This window comes from Sus scrofa, chromosome 2 (genome assembly GCF_000003025.6).
Source record: "Sus scrofa isolate TJ Tabasco breed Duroc chromosome 2, Sscrofa11.1, whole genome shotgun sequence".
Lineage (NCBI taxonomy): Eukaryota > Metazoa > Chordata > Mammalia > Artiodactyla > Suidae > Sus > Sus scrofa.
The window spans coordinates 87427869-87453059 of record NC_010444.4 but is presented as its reverse complement, the minus strand read 5'-3'; the positions used below and the strand labels follow the sequence as shown (position 1 = coordinate 87453059).

The following is a 25191-nucleotide window of genomic DNA, read 5'->3' as shown; positions in this document are numbered from 1 at the left end:
CACTGCGCCACGACGGGAACTCCCACATTCTTCTTCTTTTTTGTTTTTTTGGTCCTCTTGTCTTTTTAGGGCTGCACCCATGGCATATGGAGGTTCCTAGGCTAGGGGTCTAATTGGAGCTACAGCCGCTGGCCTACACCATAGCCACAGCCACGCCAGATCCGAGCCTCATCTGCAACCTACACCACAGCTCACGGCAATGCCAGATCCTTAACCCACTGAGTGAGGCCAGGGATCGAACCTACAACCTCATGGTTCCTAGTCGGATTCGTTTCTGCTGTGCCACGACAGGAACTCCCATTCTTTTTTTTATGCTATCTTCCATCATGTTCTATCCCGCGAGCTTGATACAGTTTCTTGTGCTGTATGCTGGGACCTCATTGCTTATTCATTCTAAATGTAGTAGTTCGCATCTACCAATCCCAAACTCCCAGTCCATCCCACTCCCTCTCCCTCCCCCTTGGCAACTACAAGTCTGTTCTCTATGTCCCTGAGTCCGTTTCTGTTCTGTAGATAGGTTTATCTATGCCATATTTAGATTCCACATATAAGTGATATCACATGGTATTTGTCTTTCTTACTTCACTTAGTGCAAGAATCTCTAGTGGCATCCATGTTTCTGCAAATGGCATTTTTTTTTTTAAATTTTATTTTCCCACTGTACAGCAAGGGGGTCAGGTTATCCTTACATGTATACATTACAATTACAGTTTTTCCCCCACCATTTCTTCTGTTGCAACATGAGTATCTAGACATAGTTCTCAATGCTATTCAGCGGGATCTCCTTGTAAATCTATTCTAGGTTGTGTCTGATAAGCCCAAGCTCCCGATCCCTCCCACTCCCTCCCCCTCCCATCAGGCAACCACAAGTCTCTTCTCCAAGTCCATGATTTTCTCTTCTGAGGAGATGTTCATTTGTGCTGGATATTAGATTCCAGTTATAAGTGATATCATATGGTATTTGTCTTTGTCTTTCTGGCTCATTTCACTCAGGATGAGATTCTCTAGTTCCATCCATGTTGCTGCAAATGGCATGATGTCATCCTTTTTTATGGCTGAGTAGTATTCCATTGTGTATATATACCACATCTTCCGAATCCAATCATCTGTCGATGGACATTTGGATTGTTTCCATGTCCTGGCTATTGTGAATAGTGCTGCAATGAACATGCGGGTGCATGTGTCTCTTTTAAGTAGAGCTTTGTCCGGATAGATGCCCAAGAGTGGGATTGCAGGGTCATATGGAAGTTCTATGTATAGATTTCTAAGGTATCTCCAAACTGTTCTCCATAGTGGCTGTACCAGTTTACATTCCCACCAGCAGTGCAGGAGGGTTCCCTTTTCTCCACAGCCCCTCCAGCACTTGTTATTTGTGGATTTATCAATGATGGCCATTCTGACTGGTGTGAGGTGGTATCTCATGGTAGTTTTGATTTGCATTTCTCTTATAATCAGCGATGTTGAGCATTTTTTCATGTGTTTGTTGGCCATCTGTGTATCTTCTTTGGAGAAATGTCTATTCAGGTCTTTTGCCCATTTTTCCATTGATTGATTGGCTTTTTTGCTGTTGGGTTGTATAAGTTGCTTATATATTCTAGAGATTAAGCCCTTGTCAGTTGCATTGCAAATGGCATTTTTATGGCTGAGTAGTATTCCATGGTGTCTATGTGCTACATCCTCTTAATCCATTCATCTATTGATGGACACTTACATTGTTTCTATGTCTTGGCTGTTGTGAATAGTGCTGCAGTGAACATAGGGGTGCATGTATCTTTTCCAATTATAGTTTGTATAGATGTCCAGGAGTGGGATTGCTGGATCATTTGGAGTTCTATATTTAATTTTCTGGGGAACCTCCACACTGTTTTCCATAGTGCTTAAACCCATTTGCATTCCCGCCAACAGTGAAGGAGAGTTCCTTTTTCTCCATACCCTCTCCAGCATTTGTTATTCATAGACTTGTTAATGATGGCCATTCTGCCCAGTGTGAGGTGGCACCTCATTGTAGTCTTGATTTGCATTTCTCTAATAATTAGTGATGGTGAGCATCTCTCATGCGCCTCTTGGCCATCCATATGTCTTTATCTGGTGGTTCTTAAAGAACAAACATCTTTCTTTTGGGGTTTGCCTAACTTGCAAGGGCCCTTCACTATGAATTTTAATTCCTATACAAACCTAAGAATAATTTGCATTGTTTGTGGGTGCTTGTCCAGCACAGAGGAATTAAGTGACTGATCCTTGGCTTTGCACTCTTGGGACTGTTTGCTCTGAGACCTACATTTTCAGTGATACCTTGGTGGCCATGAGAGACTCATCTCAGCTTGATAAATTTTGGGGCACACCAAATCACCCCTTCAAGAAAAGGTATTTGTTCTGTTACCTTACCCTCGCAGAGAAGTCAAGGGTCCAAATATTTATCATCCTCAGTGACACCTCATCTCTCCTTTCGTCGCCAGACCAAATGGTAGGAGTTGTTCTACTTAATTGTATTTTCACAGTTTTTCCTCTGAGGTTTTCCTGCCGGCTGTCATTTGATCCTTGAGTCTGAAGTGCCCTCCCGGCCTTGCAGGGTCAAGCAGATGGCAAACAGGCTGGTCACGTGTGGGGCAGAATTAGATGTGATTCCCTTTTGCTTTTTAGCGTCTGGGGAGTTTCAGTTAAAAACAAATTTTTTTTTTTTTTTTTTTTTTTTTTAAAGCAGCTAATTTAAGTTCAAACATAGGCCAAAATAGAGTACTGTCCTGGTCGTCTGCTATTTCTGTTCCATTGTGGAAAGTGTTTGTTCGGTGAGAACATTTATTTTAGTTACCGACTTCAGGGCATTTTATTAGTAATATCTCTCGGAGGGAGTAAGGATATTGTCTGCTTGCATTCATTAGTCAGTTCTCTCTGTGAAAGCTTTATGATTCTTGGAACTCAGTTCTCTCTGTGAAAGCTTGATTCTTGGAACTCAGAAAGTAGAGAAATTATCGTTTGACTCAGATTATAGTTTTAACGTCTCTCTTTGTAACCCTCCACCCCAAAGTGAAGGGCTTACTAATGAGCTCTTACTCTGCAACTTTGACAAGTGACCGTGTTTTGGGAGATCAACACGAAGGGGCGGGGGCGGGCGGGGGGGGGGGTTGTTAGAACTGGTGTCTAGTTTTGCTACTTGATGAGAATGTATCTGTAATTTTATTTGAAAGGCTCACTTTTAAGTGAGTAACCTCACCTTGAAAATTTCAAAACTATTTGGGAATTTAGTAAGCGCAGTGCTTTCAGCTCCCATCTGTCTCCTTAGGAAGCATCTCTTCCTAAAAAGTATATGGCTTGCTCGTTATTAGGCTCTGTAGAAGTTAATTGCTAAAAGTCACAATTAAGATTTGCTTGGTCATGTAACTTTGTCTTTTAGTCAGAGATTTGACTTCTGAACCGTCACTTCAAAAATTCTATCTTTTGAAACATTTTCTAAAGAGGATTGTAGAAACTGCCAGAAATTAGGGCACAATTTGAAAAACCCCAGATTTAAGCCATTCAGAATGGCTGAGGTGGTTACACATGAATAAGGATGTCTCATTTTCTGTGCTAAGCCACAGACAGGTAGGTGAGATCCCAGGTCTAGGCAGTAAGAAGTTGATGTTTGTTACTTGTTAACTGTCGGACTGGCAGGCACACCCTCGCAGTACACATGTATCCTCTTAATTAGGTTCCACTTGCTAGGAGGTTGATTTATCTTTAGCTATTTAATCTTGGGAAGTTTTTATTTCTAGGAATCAAGAAAGTCTCAGGTAAAATCCAACCCACATTAATTTAGAGTGTACAATTATATCCGCAACCCTTGGGAGAGCAGAGGAATGATGCAGGTTAACAAGGAGCACGGCTGTGCCAAAAAAGGGCTGTAGGTAGGATGCTGGGCTGACAGGTGCAACAGCTAGAGCTCAGCATTTCCTGTGACCTGTTGCTTCAAGACTAGGGGTAACTCGACTTGGAATATTTTATAAACTTGTTACTGAAACAACTGTACAAATTCTGTGAGATAAATGAAACTTTCTCATGCTTGAGGACTTTGCACAAATGTGTTAACAGTAACCATGAAAACTGTAACTCCTTCTCCCTTTTTTTACTTTGGAATTATATTTGAAATATAGCATGAAAGAAAATAATTTATGAGGCTATTGTTAATTGGTGGATAGACATTCTTGATTAGCCATTGTTCTTTCTTGAGAATATTCAAGAAAGCACAATTCTGGAACCCCTCTAAATGCTTTCCCTATCAGAATGCATGCAGCCTTACATAAATCTGTTTTGATCGAGTGAATTAAATTGTTGTGCTTAGAAAAGAATATCATTGTGAAGTTGCCTTGACCCAGAAGTTCCCAAGTTGTTTCTGTTCATGATACCCTGAATGTCTTGATAAGGTTTGCAAAAGAAATACTTAACGGTTTTGTTTGTTAAGTAGATAAGCACAAACAACTTAGTACGTATTTATGTCCCAGCAACTTAGTTGCCATTTGAAAAAGTAATACATACAAATTTTTAAAAATCTCTGTGTTTTGGAGTTCTTGCTGTGGTGCGATGGGATCAGTGACATCCTTGAAACCCTGGCTGAAATGCCAGACTGGCACAAAGGGTTAAGGATCTGGCATTGCCAACGCTGCAGCGTAGGTTGCAACTGTGACTCGGATTGGATCCCTGGCCTGGAAGCTCTCTTATACCTCAGGGTGGCCAAAAAAGAAAAGAAAAAAGAATTAAAAAAGAAAAGTCTGAGAGTTGCCGTTGTGGCTCATTAGGTTATGAACCCGACTAGTATCCATGAAGATGTGGGTTCGATCCCTGGCCTTTCTCAGTGGGTTAAGGATCCTGCGTTGCCGTGAGCTGCTGTGTAGGTCACAGACCCAGCTCGGATCCTATGTGGCTGTGGCATAGGCCGGTAGCTCCAGCTCCGATTCAACCTGTAGCGTGGGAGCTTCCATATGCTGCAGATGCTGCCTTGAAAAGCAAAAAAAAAAAAAAAAAAAAGTAAGAAAGTCAATGTTTTTCTCTTTAGAAAATTGAAAAATATTATTTCATTCTTAAATACCCACCATTATTTGCTAGTGGGATATGTCCACCCATTGGAATTCGATTGGACACTTGCACCCTTATTTTTTTCTTTACATTGGTTTTCAAATGTATTTAGTTTATTATCATAGCAATTGTAAAAAAAAAAAAAACCAATTTCACAAAGATAGTATGTTACCAAAAGGAATATAGTACAGTCTGTGACATAACTTGAACTAGTAGTTTCTGCAGAGACCAACACTTCGCTGCGTTTTCTTTGAAAAATTGAAATAGCCCTCCATCCTCCTGTGAATTCTTCTCTAGGGCCCTTTAGCAAAGAGTGTGGGAAACCTGGTATTAACCTATATTCGTTCTTAATAACTTAGTCAAAGTTGCCTTATAGGGCCTGCATGTTTAACTGCATTATCTAGAAGTTGCCTTCCATTGTTACTTAGTTTGTTGTTGTCAGTTTATGGTGAGCAACAGAAATATTTCTAGGAGTTCCCATTGTGGCACAGTGAAAACGAATCTGACTAGGAACCATGAGGTTGTGGGTTCGATCCCTGGCCACCCTCAATGGGTTAAGCATCCGGCGTTGCCCTGAGCTGTGGTGTAGGTCACAAATGCAGCTCAGATCTGGCATTGCTGTGGCTGTGGTGTAGGCTGGCGGCTGTAGCTCTGATTTGACCCCTAGCCTGAGAACCTCCATATGCTGCAAGGTACAGCCCTAAAGAGCAAACAAACAAACACAAAAACATTTCTTGACTATGCCTCCAAGAAATTCTGATTGACTATGTAATTAGAATTGCCTGGTTAGCAAGCTTGCTTGGTGATACTAAAGCATATGAAGTTGGAGAACCACTGACTCCATCACAGATCCCTCAAGTTCAGAAACCGTGTTGCTTTTCACTTAAACCCCTTCTTATGGCTGTAATATAGCATAATGTACATGTGACAAAAGTTCATTGAATGTCTTAGACTTATAGCTTGCTTCTTTTTCACTTCTCTCTCCTTCCCTACTTTATATGTTCTGTTCCTTAAAAGGAGAAAAAAAAAAAATGACTGGGTCTGAGAGTTGCATGACTTTCTAAGGCTCTTGGCCACAGCCTTCCCTCATCCACCTACCAGTTCCTCTCTCTCCCCCACACATCCTTTCATTGTTGAATTGGTCGCCTGTATTCCCAGAGACACACTTGGTACACTTGTTTCTACCTGTCCTTGCTTCTGTTCCACACTGAGGGATGTACATTTTCTAAAGTGGGAAAAACTCTGGGTTTGAGAGAAAATCGAAAAAAAAATGTGCATGCTGGAAGAGACTTAGATTACAATTTGATACAGTGCTCCCATTTTTAAAAAATATATTCTTTATTTACTTATTTATTTTAGGGCTGCACCCGAGGTAAATGGAAGTCCCAGGCTAGGGGTCAAATCAGAGCTATAGCTGCCAGCCTACACCACAGCTCACAGCAACACTGGATCCTTAACCCACTGAACAAGGCCAGGAATCAAACCCACATCCTCATGGATACTAGTCAGATTCATTTCCACTGCGCCACAACGGGAACTCCCCAGCGCTCCCATTTTAGAATTGAGGATATACAGGGCGGAGATGTGATGCACCCAAGGTCATACCAGAAATGAAAAGCCATGCTTGGGAAATTCATCTCCTGGCTCCATGCTCAGGGCAGTTTCCACTCCACATCAGGCCCACCTCACTTCTGGGGTTGGTACGGGGCCATCTGTGAGTTTACCAGGTCCCAGAGGTAAGTCTGATCTGTAAGAGGGGCTGAGACCTGGGCTTGGCTGTTTGCTTTGCTCGCACGATTATCATGTGTAGTATGTTAAATACTACCTTGTGATTTAGTCAGTACTTAACAAATTGAGTTTCTTTTTAAATGTTTGAATTTTGATTGCATGTGAATTGACAGACTGTGGAACATGGACCACTTAGAGTCAGTTGTTGGGTTTTCATGGGAAGAAGGCAAACACTTGAGAGCTGGAGAAACTACTAACATTATCATAAAAGAAGGAATTTGTCTTTTCTGGAGGCTTGTTTAGAAATTACGTTCCGTCAGCATTTGAATGTGGTTTGCTGACCAGCCGAGTAATTTCTCTGATTAAGGCCTCTTTCTCCTCTGGGGTTCCCAGCTGGGGTCTGAATGGTTGGGCTGGGGGTTGGGTGGGTGGCTGACTTTTGGGCAGCTGGGACAGAGGACAGTTTCACACAGGTGGGTGACACCTTCATCCCTAAGCAGGGTTGCAGTGGTTTGCTAAGACTCACAAAGATTGCCCAAGGTAAATGAGTGATTCTTCCCGAGCTTTTCTTTACCACTTTTGTGGTATATTTTAGAAGAGGTAAGATCGACTTGCGTTAAAGGAAGACCGAGCCCTTTGAAACTCATGAAAAATACTCTTGGAACTGCAAAGTCATTCATCATCTGCCTGCCTGCTTCACCCACTCAGCAAAATTAAAATGTCTCTGAGAACTCTTCCTCCATGCAGCTTCTTTCCTCCCATGAAATGATGCCGAGCTAGGGGTACAAAGTTTGCTCTCTGGTCCCTGAGAGAGAGCCTTTGACCCTGAGGATGGGCCAGCCGGGTGCCCAGCACCAGGCTCCATTCTTCAGGAGAGGAACACATGCAGCGAAGGGGTTAACCTCGTCACCGGTTTCTCTTTGCTGTTTGGGATGTGATATGCAATTATGTTCTTTTTTTGGTCCCTGGCCTCTTTTTTCTTTTTTTCTTTTCTTGACTGCATCCATAGTATATGGAAGTTCCTGGGCTAGGGATCAAACCTGCGCCTCAGCACTGACCCGAGCTGCTGCAGACACAATGCCGGCTCCTTACCCCGCTACGCTAGGTTGTCTTGAGCAGGCGTGTGTGTCTTGGAAGTCCAGCCTTCTTTCTTGAGAAGCAGTCTTTTAGCTGTGCAGTATTTGAGTTCAATTTCAAATAATGTTTGTCTGGCTTTAAATGTAGACATCAAAATTAGAGTGGTGGGAAAAATATGTAATTGGAAGTTGCTTATCATTTAACTCTTGTGATCTATTACTTCTGTCCAGAATGGCTGGAGGATTGGGAATGTCTTTTTTTTTTTTTTTTTCTTTTTACTGATGAAGGAAGGTTTCACCTTTATTATCTAATATAATCAAGAACAAATTTAACTAAATCCACAAATAACAATGCTGTTATTTAATACCATTAATGTTAATTTAAACCCCCATTTCACTCAGACTACCCTTTGCCAGAGGTATTTATAGAGGGGAAAAATGCTATTTAATTTGAGTTTCTTTTCTGGTTTTTCCTCTTCTGGAATCTCCTCGAAAGAGGGCCAGTTTCAGAGAGAAGGAAAACCATAGATTCTTCTCATGCCTCCCTAACAGCCAGGACTTTTCATCCTGCCTCTCGTTGCTGAGCCCTCATCCATCCTGATGGAAAGGGGTACAGATTCTGAGTGGCAGAAATCCGTCCACTCACTGCACTGAAGTTGCCTTTAAGCCCTGACGTGGCTTAAACTGCATTTGACCTGGTGCTTCGGATTCAAGCCAGTAGGTGACTCATTATTTCAGATGTTTGGTTTGTGCTCTTACCGTCGAAGCACTCTAAGGAAAATAGAAAAGCCTGTTGTAAAAATACGGTTTGTCTCCAGGAAGGAGAATCCCTGCGACCTGACTCGGGGTGGGATGTCTGCCCACAGCTCATCTAATGTGTTGTTTTGTCTTAGATCCTGGTTTGAAGCGGTCCTGGCACATGTCCATCGGCGCGTGTGTTGATGGCATTGCTGGCCGTCCTTACATCCTCGATTGTGAGGTCAGAACATGGGGGTATAAAGTTTGCTCTCTGGTCCCTGAGAGGGAGCCTTTTACCTTGAGGACGGGCCAGCTGGGCACCCGGCACCAGGCTCCATTCTTCGGGAGGGGCGCGGGGGTTCCCCTCATCACGCGGTTGCTCTCTGCCGTTTGGGATATGATATGCAATTATGTTCTTATTTTGGTCCCTGGAGGCCGTCCATTTTCTATAGGTGATTTAGTAATTGTGGAATGTTTGGCTTTCTAGAATGAAACAAAGACTATTATAAAATGTCATTTTGAAAATTACCCTCAACTTTGCATTATGTTTTTAAGGAAGACATTCTGCTGGCTTGTAAATGGGTCTCTCTCTCTCTCTCTCTCTTTTTTTTTTTTTTCTTGTGTCTTGGTCCTTAACTATCCCAGGGGCACACTTAGGAAAATGATTGACTCCTTCCCCCAGACAGTGTGGTAAGGGAACTGTTTAAGATTTGTAGTGCCGTGGCTGTGAATCCACCGTTACACACCATTGTAGAGGTATAGCTGTTTTTACTTTGTTGTAAAATTTCGATTAATTTATTAGATGGTAACCGTTTGTCAGATGCTTGTTGGGAGAGTTTTCAGCTGAGTGAATAATAGCTTCTATCGATTGGGTTGGTGCCAGGAGCTCCATTTAATGGTCATAGATACACTAGACAGCATATATTACAGATACAGTGACTAGCTAATACTCAGGTTCATCAACCTGCCTGAGGCCACATAGCTAGCAAGGGCTGTAAGAGCTGACGTCTCACCCTCACTGGCGTGACTTGGCGGATGTCTCAACAGAAAGCTCTATTGCCTCTTCCTCTAAGAACAAGGCGGCAGAGCTACCACACTATATCATACTGACCATCCTTCAGCCTCTGCTTGTCTTCTTGCAGAGGAACTGGATAGCCTGATGGTGAAGGGCAAGGACGAAGCCTGAATTCCACCCTTGGGTGCTCTCAAACCTTAGGCAAGGTCCTTAGCCTTTTTCTATCTTCCTTTCTCCATTTGTTGCTATGACTGTTCCCATGGTTGTGAGGCTCAAGTAAGTTAATATCTATGAAGTATTAGAACAGCTCCTAATAAGCAGTGTGTGAGTGTTTATTCCTATTGTGTATTGCCTTGAGGGCTGATCAGAATGAGAAGTCCCCTCCAGCTATCTTCTTTCCTGCCTTGGTGCTGGGAGCCCTGGATCAGCCTGTGGGAAGGTATCTCAGCAGGGAAGGTCCTGAGCTACCAGGTGGTGAGGGAGGCCCCCCCGGTCCAGCCTTTGTGCTCCAGCCTGTGTGTGTTGCTCCCAGGTTTTCCTTCCTATTCCTGGTCTGTCCAGTCTCTGGCCTGATTGCCTGTTCTCCCCAAGCTGTGGGTGTCCTCAGCCTCTACCACACGTGCTATAAATATGTCATTGCTCACCAAACACTGAGTTACTATCCTAGCCTGTTGTCCATATGTGGACACAGTGGTGGAGCATAAGTTATGACCTCCTGGAGGCAAGGACCAAGTCTGGGAGGACCTTGGAGAGCATTTTTTTTTTCTTTTTTTTTGAAAGCTTTTAATCATGGAGAGGATATTGTTATGGGAACTTGAGCGTGAAGGGGAAGGTGCTGGGGGAGGCAGCTCATGCCTGTAAGTTCCCAGCTCTGTCTTCCTCGACCTTGAAACTGCAAGGTGGAATTGTGTCCCCAGGGATCCTCGGGCTTTGGTCTCTTGACCTTAGCTCTTCCCATTTCCTTAGTCCAGGAAACCCGGGGGCCTTCCACCCATCACCCTGCAGGGCAGTGAAACATTTTTTTTCTGATTCCTGTGAGGAAGAGCAGTGAACCCACCCTCCTCCTGCAGAAACTGCTCCCGGGAAAAGATGCCCCAGGAGGAGCCATGGCATCCTCTGGCATCTCCTCTAGCCTCATACAAATGTCAGAACCCAGCCCTGCTGCAGAATGACCCTCCCAGCCAGAAACCATCAGTGATGGAGCTTATGTCCAAATTGCCAAAACCAGGTGTGGAAATGGCCTGCTAGTCTTTTTTTTTTTTTTTTTTTTTTTTGTCTTTTTGGGGCCACACCTGCGGCATATGGAGGTTCCCAGGCTACAGTAACAGTCAGAGCTATAGCCGCTGGTCTACGCCGGAGCCACAGCAATGCCAGATCTGAGCTGCATCTGCAACCTATACCACAGCTCACGGCAACGCAGGATCCTTAACCCACTGAGCGAGGCCAGAGATCGAACCCACAACCTCATGGTTCCTAGTCGGATTCCTTTCCACTGTGCCAGGAGGGGAAATCCTGTTTTGTTCTTAATTGTGGTAAAATGTGTATAACATAGAATCCACCATATGACCGTCTTTAAGGGCACAGTTCAGTTGCATCACGTCCATTCACGTTTTTGTGCTCTCATCACCACCACCCATCGCCAGAGCACTTTCATCTTGCAAAACTGACACTCTGTCCCCAGTCAGCAGTAGCTCTCCATTCCCTCTTCCCCCAGCCCCTGGCAACCACCCTTCTGCTTTCTGTCTCTATGAATTGTTCTACTCCAGGAACCTTGTATAAGAGGAATTGTACCGTGTCCTTTTGTGACGGGCTTATTTCACTTAGTACAGTGTCTTCATGGTTCATCCATATGGTAGCATGTGTCAGAATTTCCTTCCTTGTTCAGGCTGCACAGTACTCCATTGTGAGTATGAGTTGCATTTTGTTTCTCCATCCGTCGAGGAACTGGTGGGTGGCTTTTACCTTTTGGCTGTTGTGAATGATGCTGCTGTGAATGGGGCTGTAGTTACTACCCACTGGTTTTTGTTCTGATGACATTAGGGACCCAGGAATAGATTCTGTCCTGACTGGTTGGGTAAAGGAATCTCAGTTTGTGCAGCTTTGAATTGTTTTTGAAATTCAGAAAGAACAAGCACCTGAGTGTCAGGGGTAATTTAGCCAAGTGTGTGTTTCTTTGTGCCTGAATTTATCACTCACTTGAGGAATAATCAGGCAGAACTTAAGGTAAATGAAGTAAGAAGTGAAGAAAGCAAAAGATGTTCCAAAAGGGTCAGTTTGGCACATAATTGTGGAATTTTGGTAGAGAAAAGGGGGAAAAGAACTCCACTCCCCCATAGAGCAGAGAATTTAGGCAGTTTACCTGCAGAAACGTGAACCACACAGGCAGCAAACCCAGGTTAGCTCTGACTTCAAAGAAGTACTGGAGAGTCTTTGAGAGGTGAGAATCCCTTCCCCAGGGCTGCTGCCTTTGCAGAGGCTTCTCGCTGTCGTCTGAGGAGTTCATCCGCCCTCTCCTTTGCTGGACATCTGCCTTGTCCTTCCTGAGCTGTTGGGGCTGAATGCCTTGCCCTCTCTGGATTCTCCTGGTCTCTTACAGAGTTCCCTGGCTGGCATTCTACTGCTACACAGGTATCTTCCCTTTCATGGTCCATTGTGGTGCAGCAGGTTAAGGATCCAGTGTTGTCACTGCTGTGGCGCAGGTTGGATCCCTGACCCAGGAACTTGCGCATGCTGTGGGCACAGCCAAAAAAAAAAAAGTGTATTTAACTACCAATCCATTAATATGTGTTCTTGACCCCCAAAAAGATCGCCAAAGAGAAATGCCTTGAAGAGAACCATTTCTTTTCAGAAAAACTTTCCCAATATAGTGAATGGCACATCCTGGCCAGCTCTCCTCTCCTGGCTCTCAGTCTTGAATTCAGACAAGAATCAGCCTCAGCTCCATTAACCACATGTTTGTACCAGTTGTGTGTGCCCAGGGAGAACCATAAGAAAATCCAGTGATTGTTGGTGATGCCCATTATTTTTTTTCTATTCATGTGCTGAGATGTGCCTCGTTTTGGTTGCCTCAACTGACCTGCTCCCTTTTCTGTTGCTTTAAGTCCTCGCAAGGCTAAGTCTCCACTTACACCCATCCCCTCCAACCCCGTACCTTGTAAAGGACTTGGTTTTAACAATTATCCCAAAAGAATGTCTGGTTGTGATAGGTGTCACAAAAAAACAAAGAGAGAGAGAGAGAGCGAGTGAGCGAGCGAGCGAGAGCTCTGTACAGGCAGAAGTGTAGATAGGATGATTTTAAAGACTACGGGGCAAAAGGATTGCAGACATTTTCTTTGCATGGGTCTCAGGATTCGCTTCAGAATTGCACGTTGTCATTCTGTGCTTCTATCTCAACTATTCAGCCTTGCTTTTCCCAGATGATTTCATTGAAAAGCAATGGCAAATTACGACTTGTCTTTTCTGCTAGAGCCTTAACAGATCGTTTATTCCCAACTGTAAACATTTTAGTAAGCCTTTTGTTTAGGGACTCGTTAATTCAATGAGGAAAATGTCCTAATAAAGATAAAGAAACCGTAAACTGTTTCAAAAGCTGCAGAGGGAAAAATGTTCGGGCCCTTGTAGGTCAGCTGCTTCCCCTTGTTCCTTGCTCTTCGTCTCTTGCTTGGTCATGGGAACAGACAGAGTGGTCATTTAAGGGCCATGTCCTCATCTGAATTCCCCTCTGTGAACTTAGACACACATACCAAGTCCGGGTGTCTGACTTCTGTAGAGTGTCTTTCAGTGCAGACAGGGTTTGTAGTTGAGATGATTGCATGAAAAATAGTCAATGAGACGTCCCTCTTCCACCACAAACCAGTGCATTTGAATATGTTCCTAGGTTAGCAACACTATAGACTTGTTGGGTCTGCTATGAAATGCTCAATTAATTGTTAATAATGAGAAATACTTGCTGAATTTTTATTAGCACACGGAATTTTTATTAATCACAACCCCCCAGGTAGAAAGGGTCAAAGATCCCCAAATAGATCAAAGGCTTAAGAGAATAGGAAACCTCAGCTCTAAGCCTGCGGTTGTGTTAAGGCATAATCTGCATTCACCATTTGTATAAAATTCTTCTAGGGGTATTGTGACTTTCTGGTATTTTGGTAAAACTCAATGTTCCAGCATGGATATAACTATTTCTTGGTTGTGTTTGAATGTTTAATGAAGTGGAAACTTAATTTTGTGTAAAATAGTCTTTGTGACAAAAGTACAGTGATCTTTATTAAATCCAAGAGTAAGCACTATAGATGCTTTGAAAACAATTGTCCAACAATTTTTCACTTAAATTTGAAGAGGCACTTGTATGCCTCTGTGATTCTCAACCTTTCCAGGAGGAAGATCTAACTGAAAACTGGGAGGGAAAAAAAGTAACATTCTCCAAACTTTCTTTGATAGAAACTTTGCTTGCAGGATTCATTAGGTGTAAAAATGTGTAAAGAGAGAAAGAAAAAATGAATTCATTATAGTTAATGAAAATAAAAAATCAAGAGGCAAGGTAAATTGACTTTGAGGCTCTAAGTACATTATAAAGAACCTGGATTTTTTTCTTTTCACTTATATAATCAGTTAATGCCTTTATCTAGGTTGGTTGGTCTGCTGCCTTGTCGGGTACTTGTCAGAAGGAAATATAATGATCCATAGGTAACCTTTCAGGAGCTCCGGTCATGGCTCAGTGATTAACAAACCAGACTAGCATCCATGAGGATGTGGCTTCCATCCCTGGCCTTGCTCAGTGGGTTAAGGGTCCGGTGTTGCCGTGAGCTCTGGTGTAGGTTGCAGACACGACTTGGATCCCATGTTGCTATGGCTGTGGTATAGGCTGCGGCTACAACTCTGATTGGACCCCTAGCCTGGGAACCTCCATGTGCTGTGGCTGTGGCCCTAAAAAGACAGAAAAAAACAAAAAAACCCAAAAACCCCACAAAACAAAGGTAACCTTTCATTACAATATACCTTTAAAAGTACTGTCCAATTTTTTTTTTCCTATTACTGATGGGTTTCCTGGACTACTCCCTCCCCTGCCCACCCTCCCTCACCCCACCAAAAAAAGGCACCAGGCACAGTACAGCCAGCTGGATGAAGTACGTGCATTTGTATAGTGATGCAAGAACATTTCATAGCACACACGACAAGTCAAGTTTGATAATGGTGTCAATGTTAGATGTCTTTCTAATTACATGGACTTAGGAAATGCTGTTTGTGAGGTGTGATCTTGCCTACTACACGGGTCATGTTCTGCAGCAATACCCTGCAGGGGCAGGTTTAATCCTGGACCCCTGTAATGTCTCACAATTGTCAAATAAACCAGTCTTTAGTGCAGCAGGGACTACGTGGATGGCCAGGGTTCACTTGTCCATTCAGCTGACAGCATTGTGTCCTGCTCCTGGCTGGGTGTCAGGGGGCACCTTGGGCTGCATAGGGTGAACCAACCCGTGGTGTGTTGGAGGAGACAGACACGAACCAGCAGGAAGGCTGCTGGGTGACAGCTGCTGCCCTGCAGTCCCCACAGCCTGGGGGTGGCTGCTGAGGAAGTCTCTGCTCACCACTCACTGCAGTTAAGGAGGGGGCGGGGAAGGAGGCCAAGAGCAGGTGCCAGCGGAGCCTTGAGTACCTAAGTCCAAATCTGTTTTTTTACAATAGGCTTGAAGCCACCCTGCCTATATAAATGAGGGGACTTTCTAAGTTTTTAGAGAAACTATGATTACTCTCCCACTCTGTAACTAAATAAGTAGAATCAGTGCAATGGAAAGCACAGTCTGAGCCATTCAGGCCTGACTTTGAATCCTGGCTGCCACCTCATAGCCACTGGACCTTCCTGGACTCCACATGAAAGGGCGTGCTGAGGTGGGCAGCACATGTGGGTGGGCAGCATTAAATGAGCTGGGATACGTGACGATCACTATTGGTTCTCTTCCCTTTGCACACCAAGATTGAACTCCTTAAAGAAGGTATTTTGAAAGGTGCCTGATGAAAACAACAAAGCAAGCAAGGCTGATGACAAGACAATGAGAGTGACTAACATTAGGCACCATTTGTGTTCCTGGCACTGTTCTAAGTGCTTCCTTTACATTTCTTCACTTAATTCTCTCCATCATTCAGAGTTAGGGGCTGTTGTTTCATCCCCACTTGACAGATGAGAAAGCTGAGGTTAGAGCAGTTACGTAGTTTGAATTAACCCTGCCAGTCTGGCTCCAGACTTTACAGTCAGAACGGAGCCTCCGAAGAGGTTCATGAGGGTGACGGTGATAATAGTGCGTTTCCTTTGAGGAACACTTCTGTGAACTTGATCGCGTTTGTGCCTCATAAGAAAAACTAAGGGATGGCTAGAAATTGGAGGAGAAAACTGAGATTCCCCGATGTGAGGTAACTCGCCCAGGGTTCCTGAATCTGTATGTGGCCAGATTGGTGCAAGAATATTTCCCGGTTGTGTCTTGTGAGTGTTCAGAGTGAAAGACTGGTACAGGAATTCTCTTAATAAGTGCGTGCTGTTCAATTGTTTAAATACAGAATAGACTCAGGGAGGTTAATTGCATTGCTCAAGATCATGTATGGGGCCAGTGGCCAACTGTAATTGGCAAGGGCCCATCGGCCCCAGAACCACACAGCTTCTGAGCAACCCAAGGGAAAGCGTTGGGAAAGTACGGATGAGTCTGTCTTCTGGTCCCCTGGGAGCCAGGGTGCCTCCTCAGGCCTCTTTCTAGGATTCTGAAGCCACTAGAGAAGAAGGTCACCAGCACAGGGCCTTCCCTTGGCATCAGCTCATACTGCCTCCTGCCACAACCAGAAGGGAGATGATAGAGCTTCACCAGGGCCTGTGTGGTGAGGAGGATACAGAGGACCTGGGCTGCCTTTTCCGGTGCTAATCACGCTCCCTGCAAATTGAAGGCTCAGCACAATTTTAAAGAAAGCAAAGAGAGACAAGAAACCAAATAAGGTTGGGCCAGAAGCCTCTTGGAATGATGTGGTGTTTTGCCCTGTAGCTGGAGATCCAGTTACAGATGCCTGTGATTATGGCCTTTGCAAACAGTTGTCAGAGAAATTCATAAGATTTCCAAAGGCTGCAGAAGAGCAGATGTGGAATTAAATTTCAAGCACAGTTACTTGTAATGGCTTACATGTGGACATAGAGGACTTAGGATTCAGGCCTGGGTCCCTGTGTCCAGCAGGTGGGGGCGGCTGAGGTGGGAGGTGTCAGCATTTTCTGGTGGTCTTTTCCTGTGGTATCTTGGCCCACAGGCCCTTACACGTGGTGACATTCTTCCATGGCAGTTAGCGCACGGGGCCTGACATTGTCATCCTTTGTCCTTTTGAGTAAGAAGACGCCCTTCGGCTTCTTTGCCAGCAAGCATTAACCCGGCCAGCAGAGAGATTGTGGAAAATGGGCGTCTCTGTGGCCCACATGAATTGGCTGTGCCACAGACATTGTGATGTCGTTAGCAAAGTTGAGAGTACTCAGGCTTGCCGTGTTTAATATCTGTTTTTCACAGTTCATATGGCAAGGACTTGAATGACTCAAAGAAATACATTTATTTTATGAGCAAGAACGAAGGTCAAGATTGAAAGGATAGGTGTCATTATACTGATCTAGTAGTTGCTCTTGTCGAAGCAGAGGCTCCTCGGTTTCTCCCCATGTCCAGTAAAGAGGAAACTTGCTGAGTTTCAAATCCTAGTAAGTGTTCATTAAGTAGCAAAAACAATGGAAAAGAATGTTCCAAGTCTTAGTATATATACAAAGAATATGGTAGTGCTTGTTAGGTTGAAATGCCCTTTCCTGGAGCTTTTCAAATAATAATTGCTAGAACACACAGCTTATACTAGATGAATAAGCAGAGAACATAAATTGAGTAGTGGAACAGAACTTAAAGATCACCTTTTTTTTTCCCCCTGTAAAATCTGGCAGTTTCTGCTGTGGCTTTATTGAGGGTATATCCTGCTCAGTGGGGGAGGGGAGCCAGAGCACCTGCGATCACTCTTAGGACAATTACACTCACAGAGCGGGAGTCCTCCTCACAGACTCAGCAGCCCGAGCGTGTCACCGTTTTGCGGTGGCTGAGACGAAGGCTGGAGGGAGGAGCAGAGGCTGAGGAGCCTGGTGCACAGTAGCTCGGTGGTGGTTCAGTGTGCTGGGCTTCAGTTACTGCCCGTGACTGCACGCACATCTTGCTGTTCCTGCATCAAACATAGGGCTTCTGGAAAACCAGACGGGGGGTGGCACTCTTCTGCCAGGGGGGCAACGTGAAACTCAAGAGGGACCATGTGAAACTACCACCGCCAGTCCTTGCCTTGCTGCTTTGTCATTATGAAATCGTCTCCTTTCCTCCTCCCAGCTGCCGAGTGAGGTGGCTTGATGATGAGCCCATGTAGAGATGAGGAAGAACGCTCCCGGAGGTTTCAGTAACTGGCCCTGGGGAAAGGAGACTACCCCCCCCCCCCATGGTAATTCTATCCCAGACTGCAGATGGAGAAGCTGGTACTTAAACCCCAGAATTCGAGGTCCAGAGTTGATGCTGTTCCTCTTAAGACCTTTAGGCAGGGACAAGCATTGCATAAAATTGGACTTGCCATCCCTTGCCCTTGAAGCCCCAACATTGCATGGCCTTCTAGACCCCTGGGAGGTCATGTGAGAGGTGCTTGGGCTCCTTGTTAGCTGTGTGACCTTGGGCCCCACCTGTAAAATGGGGTGAATAGCCTTTCTCATGTCCTGGGTGTAAGTGATCCATGGAGACAGATGCAAGAAGCCATTCCATACCTGAGGAGGAGGAGGACTGCTGAGGTGGTTATTGCAGAGGTTCTTAGTGCTCTTGAGGTTCCGCTGTGGAAGGTTCTGTCTCCCTGGATCCATGGCTGAGACATTTCTGGGCTGAACTTCCATTCCGGACTCTCCCTTGACACACCCGCCGTAGCTTTCAGGGGGCTGCTTTCTAGGGATAACAGCTTTTCAACCTCTCTCATCATCTGTTTCCTATTCATTCCACATACTCACGTTCAAACTTTGAAGACTCTTAGACCTCATCACACAGTGGAGACAGCTGTGCCTCTGGTTCGTGCTGCCCCTGACACCTTCCTGGGGCCAGTGGCACTCAGAGCCGCTGTCCACAGCTGATCTTTTCATTCATCCATTAAAGATCTATGCAGCGTTTTTGTCCCAAGCAGAAACAAGTGCTTTATGTCCCTCTGGCTCACTTAGCCAGAAGTGGACGAGTCTCATCCTGTCTCATTTCCTAAAAACAGGTAGAGACAGGGCCCCGGGAGGAACTACAACCTGAGGTCACACTGCTTCCTTCATTTTCATCATCATTCAAAGGTGCTTGCCAGCAAATACTCCTCCTCTTCCCTGACCTTTTTTGATAAGTTTTTCATCCTGATTATCTTTGCCTCCTCATTTACTTTTGAGAAACTGAAAGAATATAGGAGGCTCTGTTCCAGCTTTTACAGTATTCATCTACATTTTATGAAAATCCCAAACCTGTCAGCTCCTTCCCCCACAGCTGAACTCTCATTGAGCTTAGAAGGCTCCATTTACAAAGTCCTTCTAATCAACTGCTTGCCGAGAGCCCAGAATCATCATTTAGGCCAGATCGTTTCAACGTCAAGGCTAGAGATCCCTTATTTGCTATCTAGATGAAAAATCATTTTTAAAATGGTCACTCCTCTCAACAAAAACAAACAAACAAAAAACCAAGCCATTGATATTAGACTTAATCAATGAAAATCTGAAATCAATGGGGACAAAATAAGTTTTCATTTGTAGGGCTCCTGTTTATGCCAAGTAGCCCATCTAACTTGAGCTGGATAAAGATGAACAAAAAGTTTGAAAACCTTTATTGACTTACTGATTTGCCTGCTCATTTCCTCTTATTGCTAATGGAATGAATTCTCTATCAGCACCTTACTCCAGCATCTCCCTTCTGAGGGAGGTAGATGAGGAAGCTCCAGGGACTTGCACGGTCTTTTTCCTTCACCTAAAGATCCCTGTAAAAATCCTTGATTATATACGCTAACCTGGAATATATATGCCAAGTGTTAAGTGAGATTCCAAGAGTGAGTTTTCAAGCATTCTACAAATCAGTCCCCTCGGCCAGCAAGTGTCCATTCCATGCTATGGTGGGCATTTCATCAGAAGCATCTTTCTACTTGGCTCAGTCCCAAAATCTGAGACTGTTCCAACCATGGCTTCGGTGGCTGCTCCGCTTTGACCCACAGTTTAGGGAAATGGCCACTTGACAAATGGCCACATCCAAGACATGGAAACAACCTAATTGTTCGTTGACAGATGAATGGATTAAGAATATGTGGTACATATACACTATGGAATACTACTCAGCTATAAAAAAGAACCAAATAATGGCAATTGCAGCAACATGAATGGAACTGAAGACTCATACTAAGTGAAATAAGTCAGAAAGACAAAGGCAAATACCATGTGATATCACTTTTATCTGGAATCTAATATACAGCACACATAAACCTTTCCACAGAAAAGAAAATCATGGACTTGGAGAACAGATGGTTATGGCCAAGGGGGAGCGGGGGAGGGAGTGGGATGGACTGGGAATTTGGGGTTAATAGATGCAAACTATTGCCTTTGGAATGGATTAGCAAGGAGATCCTGCTGCATAGCACTGGGAACTCTATCACTTATGATGGAGAATGATGGAGGATAACGTGAGAAAAAGAACGTGTGTGTGTGTGTGTGTGACTGGGTCACTTTGCTGGACAGTAGAAAATTGACAGAACACTGTAAACCAACTATAATGGAAAAAATAAAAATCATTAAAAAATAAATAAAAGCTAGAGCTTTCAAGGGAAAAAAACCCCAAAAACCCACACATGAGCAAATCACTGATCTGGGGGCCCTTCATAGGCCATGAGAGGGCCTCTCTTTGCTTTGAGGGCAGTTTTCATCTCTTTATATTTATTTATTTATTTTTTCAGAATCAAATTCAAAAAGGTGGAGGAATTTAAGTATGCTTTTGTTCTGAGGTTTGAGTTCATCTTAAGTGTTATACCAAGTGTACCTCCAGAAGGATCTGCTGGAAACCCAGGTGTCTATGAATAAATGGCTCTCCCCGCTACTGAAGTATAGCTTCTAGGCAGCAGAGATCTGTACTTGGAGTTCTGAGCCCCTACAGTGCTCATGTATGCTCTTGATGGAGCAGGTGGTAGTTTTACCTTGTTTCAGGTCACATAGCTAGGAGCACACATGCTGCTGGGAGCCTAGTGTGTGAGATGGAGCAGGGTGGGATGGTGTCAGAAGCCTTGTAATAAATGATTCCTGGACCACAGTTCTTGGAAATTGGCAGTAAAAGGAAGCCATTCATCTCACCCCTTGATCTCTTACTGAAGTACCTCCTCAGGTGGAGAAAAAAGCCCCTGAAATATACATGACCTAAGCCATTGCACCACAGGGATAAATGTTTCTATTGGAAATGGAATTGCCAAAGCCTCCACCCCAGGAACCTTCATTCTTATAAGAAAAGGGAAATTATCAACTACACCTTGGTTGTAGGTGCTCAATTCCCAACCTCTGCAAAGGCGCCCCTGCCAGAGAGAACCTGAACTCAGCATCCTTTGACTCTTTCCTTGGCAAAAAATGGTCTCACTCATCCTTCTCTCTGCCCCTTAGGTCAAAAATTTCCCCTGCTCTCTCACTGCTTTTCAAAGACACAGTAGTGTTCCTTTATTCTTTCTGTGATTGACATCTTGTTTTTGTCACCGAGATAATGTGCTGGCATTTGCTATCTTCACATTGATCCTCTAAAAAGGTGACATGCAAACAACGATGCCAGAGAAGGAAGAGAATATCTTTGTGATGCTGTCCAAGTTCTTGTGAAATGATTAGAACTGAATTATCTTGGTGTTTGCCAGTTGAGGTCAGGCCAACAACTGTACTTGTCTTCATTTCCCAGAGGGCATGACGAGAAAAGACAGAAGAGTTCAAGGAATTAAAAACAGAGCTTTCGTTAGGATACTATTTGGGGTCAGGTAAACATCTCTTTTGATTTCATTGAAAAATTCCAGAAGGCCAAGGGCAAATCTCCAGGAGACTTGTTTCAAGCAGTGTCGCTCAGTGGAAAGTTCACCTTCAAAAAAATTTAGGAAACCTGAGTAAGAAACTGCTTAGAGGACTCTTAGAAAAACATACAAGGAAAAGGACACCAAGACTGAAATTTCTTCCCATTTGGTAAATGCGGAAGGCCTGAGAGTTATTTTTCCCCAGTGACTAAGAAAGAGCTCTTCATTGCACTTGAGGTGGTTTCTTTCCAGGAGCTATAGAATCACCCCCACCTCCTTTTTCTTTTTTGTCTTTTTAGGGCCGAACCTGAGGCATATGGAGGTTCCCGGGTTAGGGGTTGAATCAGCACTTTAGCCCATGGCCTATGCCACAGCCACAATGGATCTGATCTGCATCTGCGACCTGCACCACAGCTCAGGGCAGCGCCGGATCCTTAACCCACTGAGCAAGGCCAGGGATCGAACCCGAGTCCTCCTGGATGCTAGTTGGGTTGGTTAACCACTGAGCCATGCCAGGGCCTTTGAATCATTTCTTAAATGTGTGAATTTGAGTCATGAATGCAGACATCCGTGGTGCACATAGACTTGTGTCTGGGTGGAAAGAACAGCGTGGCCATCCTTAGGAAGCCGGGCACATTTCCCCTGTCACTGGTTTAGTCTGTAGCATAGGTCTTGGTTGTTCACTTGTGGGTCGTTCTCGTTACTGGTTTCAGGGTTCAAGGGACATCTTTAACAAGAGTTAAACTCTTATTTAACCTAAAGATAAGAGAAACAGCCCCCTTTAATCTGAAGAAAACTAAACCACAAGTCAGGCTACCATTGGAGGTTGTGGAATTAGGTCACTTAAGTAAGTCTGTTTGGAGGCTAACCAAGGTGGCATCTTGCAGAGTCCCAAGTTGATAAAACAATTCATGTTAATATTCATATAGCCTTACAGCATAAGGAAAATCAGTATTTTGTTACATGATCTGTTTTCCTCTTTAAAATGTGTTGACTTCCCCATGCCCTAAAATGACTCCCTTTCTCATTGGCCTTGTAAACTGATGTTGCTTATGGAAATTTGGGAGTAAGTAGGAGGGAGGAAAGAAGAAGTTGTTCTTTCAGAAGATGACATTTGATCTTTTTAAAGGATGGCACTGAGAGGTCCCTTAGCTTGGAGAGAGCTGACTTGACTGAGCATATTAACAAACTCCCCAAAGAACAGTACTTAGCTTAAGGGCACTTCCTGTAAAGAACTATTGCTGACTAAATGATCAAGCTTGCTGGCTGTGGTCTATCAAATGCAGAGAGGTTGGGTTGGTTCAGTAAGTTGTTCCCTCTAAAAAGTTAAGAAGATTGTCTGAAACAAGATTTTTAAATCATCTGGCTCCAGTATGAGTCTAGAATGACAAAAATTAAAAAGTCGAAGCAGAGTGTTTTTTTTGTGTGTGTGGAATGCCATGCCACAGTGAACAGAGTCCTTGGTGACTTGTTGAATTCCCAGTGCCCCAGTGTCTGCGTCTTCTGCAGACTGCATCCAGCTCAGGCCCGCCACATGGTGACACACCAGCTCCCCTCCCACCTACTCACCTTAAAGAGACACTGTGCGGAGTTCCCATTGGGCTCAGCATAAGCCAATCTAACTAGTATCCGTGAGGACGCAGGTTCAATCCCTGGCCTTCCTAAGTGGGTTAAGGATCTGGCGTTGTCGTGAGCTGTGGTGTAGGTCACAGACATGGCTCAGATCCCGCATTTCTGTGGCTGTGGCATAGGCTACAGCTCTGATTGGACCCCTAGCCTGGGAACCTCCATCTGCTGCAGGTGTGGCCCTAAAAGGATTAAAAAAAAATTGTTTTTGGAGTTTCAGTTACGTTATGCGACTCTGTTTCTTGAAACTGTGCAGTCAGTAGAATATGGATTTAAAACATTCCCAGGGACCTAGAAACCAAAACATGTTATCTTCCCTTTCCTTTCGTCTGTCTTTTTTTGTTGGTTGGTTTTATTTTCTTGGACAAGCAAAAATAAAGGGAACTCTAAGCCGTAACATTTGGTTTTAGTGCTGTTTTCTTTCCTTGTTCCATTTTTAAAAAAGGACACATTCATTAAAATAAGACCCTATGGTTTTAGTTCTCTCTTTTAAGTTTCCTTTCATATGAAGTTAGTTCTGCCATGTGGTGGTTTTCAAGATATTTGTTTATTTACAGTGAAGCCCTTTCTTTCAAATGAAATTTGTGTTTAATATATGAACAGATAAACTGCAGCTGCTCCGGGGGCTGCCCCTCAGCCTCCCCCTGCCTGGTTCCTGAGGCACATCTGAATACCCTAGGGTTTTAAGGAACCTGGTTTCTAATCCCCTGGCATGGACACAGGATTAGGAGGGAGTGCCTGGTCTGCTGTCCTTGGTTTTGCCACCAAGGTGTTTTTGTCACTTCACTTCTCCAGACTTCAGTCGTCTGTTTGAAAACATGGTAGCTCTCTATTAGGTTCTGAGCCATACACAGAGAGCTTTGAGACAGTGAAGTGTTTAGTGACTGAGGAATACACACAGCAAGAGCAGGAGGACTGGCTAAACGTCCCGATGTAGTGTGCATGGTTCATGTAAATGAAAGCTCAGGGGGAGTTCCCGTCATGGCGCAGCGGAAACGAATCCAACTAGGAACCATGAGGTTGTGAGTTCGATCCCTGGCCCCGCTCAGTGGGCGTTGCCGTGAGCTGTGGTGCAGGTTGCAGACAGTGCTTGGATCCCGAGTTGCTGTGGCTGTGGTGTAGGCTGGCGGCAACAGCTCCGATTGGACCCCTAGCTTGGGAACCTCCATATGCTGCGGCCCCAAAAAGGCAAAAAAAAAAAAGTTCAGGAACCAGAACTGCTGCTTCAGCAGAATTGTCTCTGAGGAAAATGTTTGTTGGAGATTCCGGTGAGGCATCCTGTAATGCAGAAGAGTCTTGCACACAGAGGGATTTAAACTGGCTGTGGGTTGCTGTTTACCCTTGATTATAGTCAGATTTGCTGGTAAGTGCAAATAAAATAACGGTCTCTTACTAGAGAAAATTAGGCCGTGTGTGAGTGTGTGGGTGGTGTGTGTTGAGAAATGCGTCTGAGACATAGTTGAAGAATCTGCAGCCCGTTAACACATTTGGTTAGAGAATGGGGATGGTGAGGCCAAGGTCAGGCTTCAGTGGCTCTGGAGGCCCGTTAGCCGGGCAGCGCTCTATGGCCAGACTGTCCTTTTAACCCTGACCAGCTGCTTCTCACATGTATGCCATGGGTCACAGGGAGGGCTGGAGAGCCTGGAAGGATATCCAAACTCAGCTTTTCCTCCTTGGACCTTGCAGGAGCATCCTGGCCGTGGAGGAGCTGGCATCGGGTCTAGGTGGTGAATGGAGGGCACCTTCCTCTAAAGCAGCTCTGAGGAAAATCTCAACTACCTCCTGGGAGCCAGGGTCTCAGAGCCTGCTGGCTGTGGGTCCCTCCGATCTGAACACAAAACCTCCGAGGCAAAGTTAGCAGAGAGATGATTGAAATAACGCTCTCTTGTTCTTGCTGCGAGTGTA

The 25191-nt window shown here is 44.5% G+C and overlaps 1 protein-coding gene across 16 annotated transcripts in view; it reads left to right on the top strand.

The window, feature by feature from the left end:
• LHFPL2 (lipoma HMGIC fusion partner-like 2) overlaps positions 1 to 25191 on the top strand; it is a 177568-nt gene that overhangs the window by 45627 nt on the left and 106750 nt on the right. Inside the window, exon 1 of one of the 16 annotated variants that reach the window (XM_021079518.1) lies at positions 24458 to 24649. The gene's annotated coding sequence lies outside the window, so the exon portion shown is untranslated. 16 annotated transcript variants of the gene reach the window in all.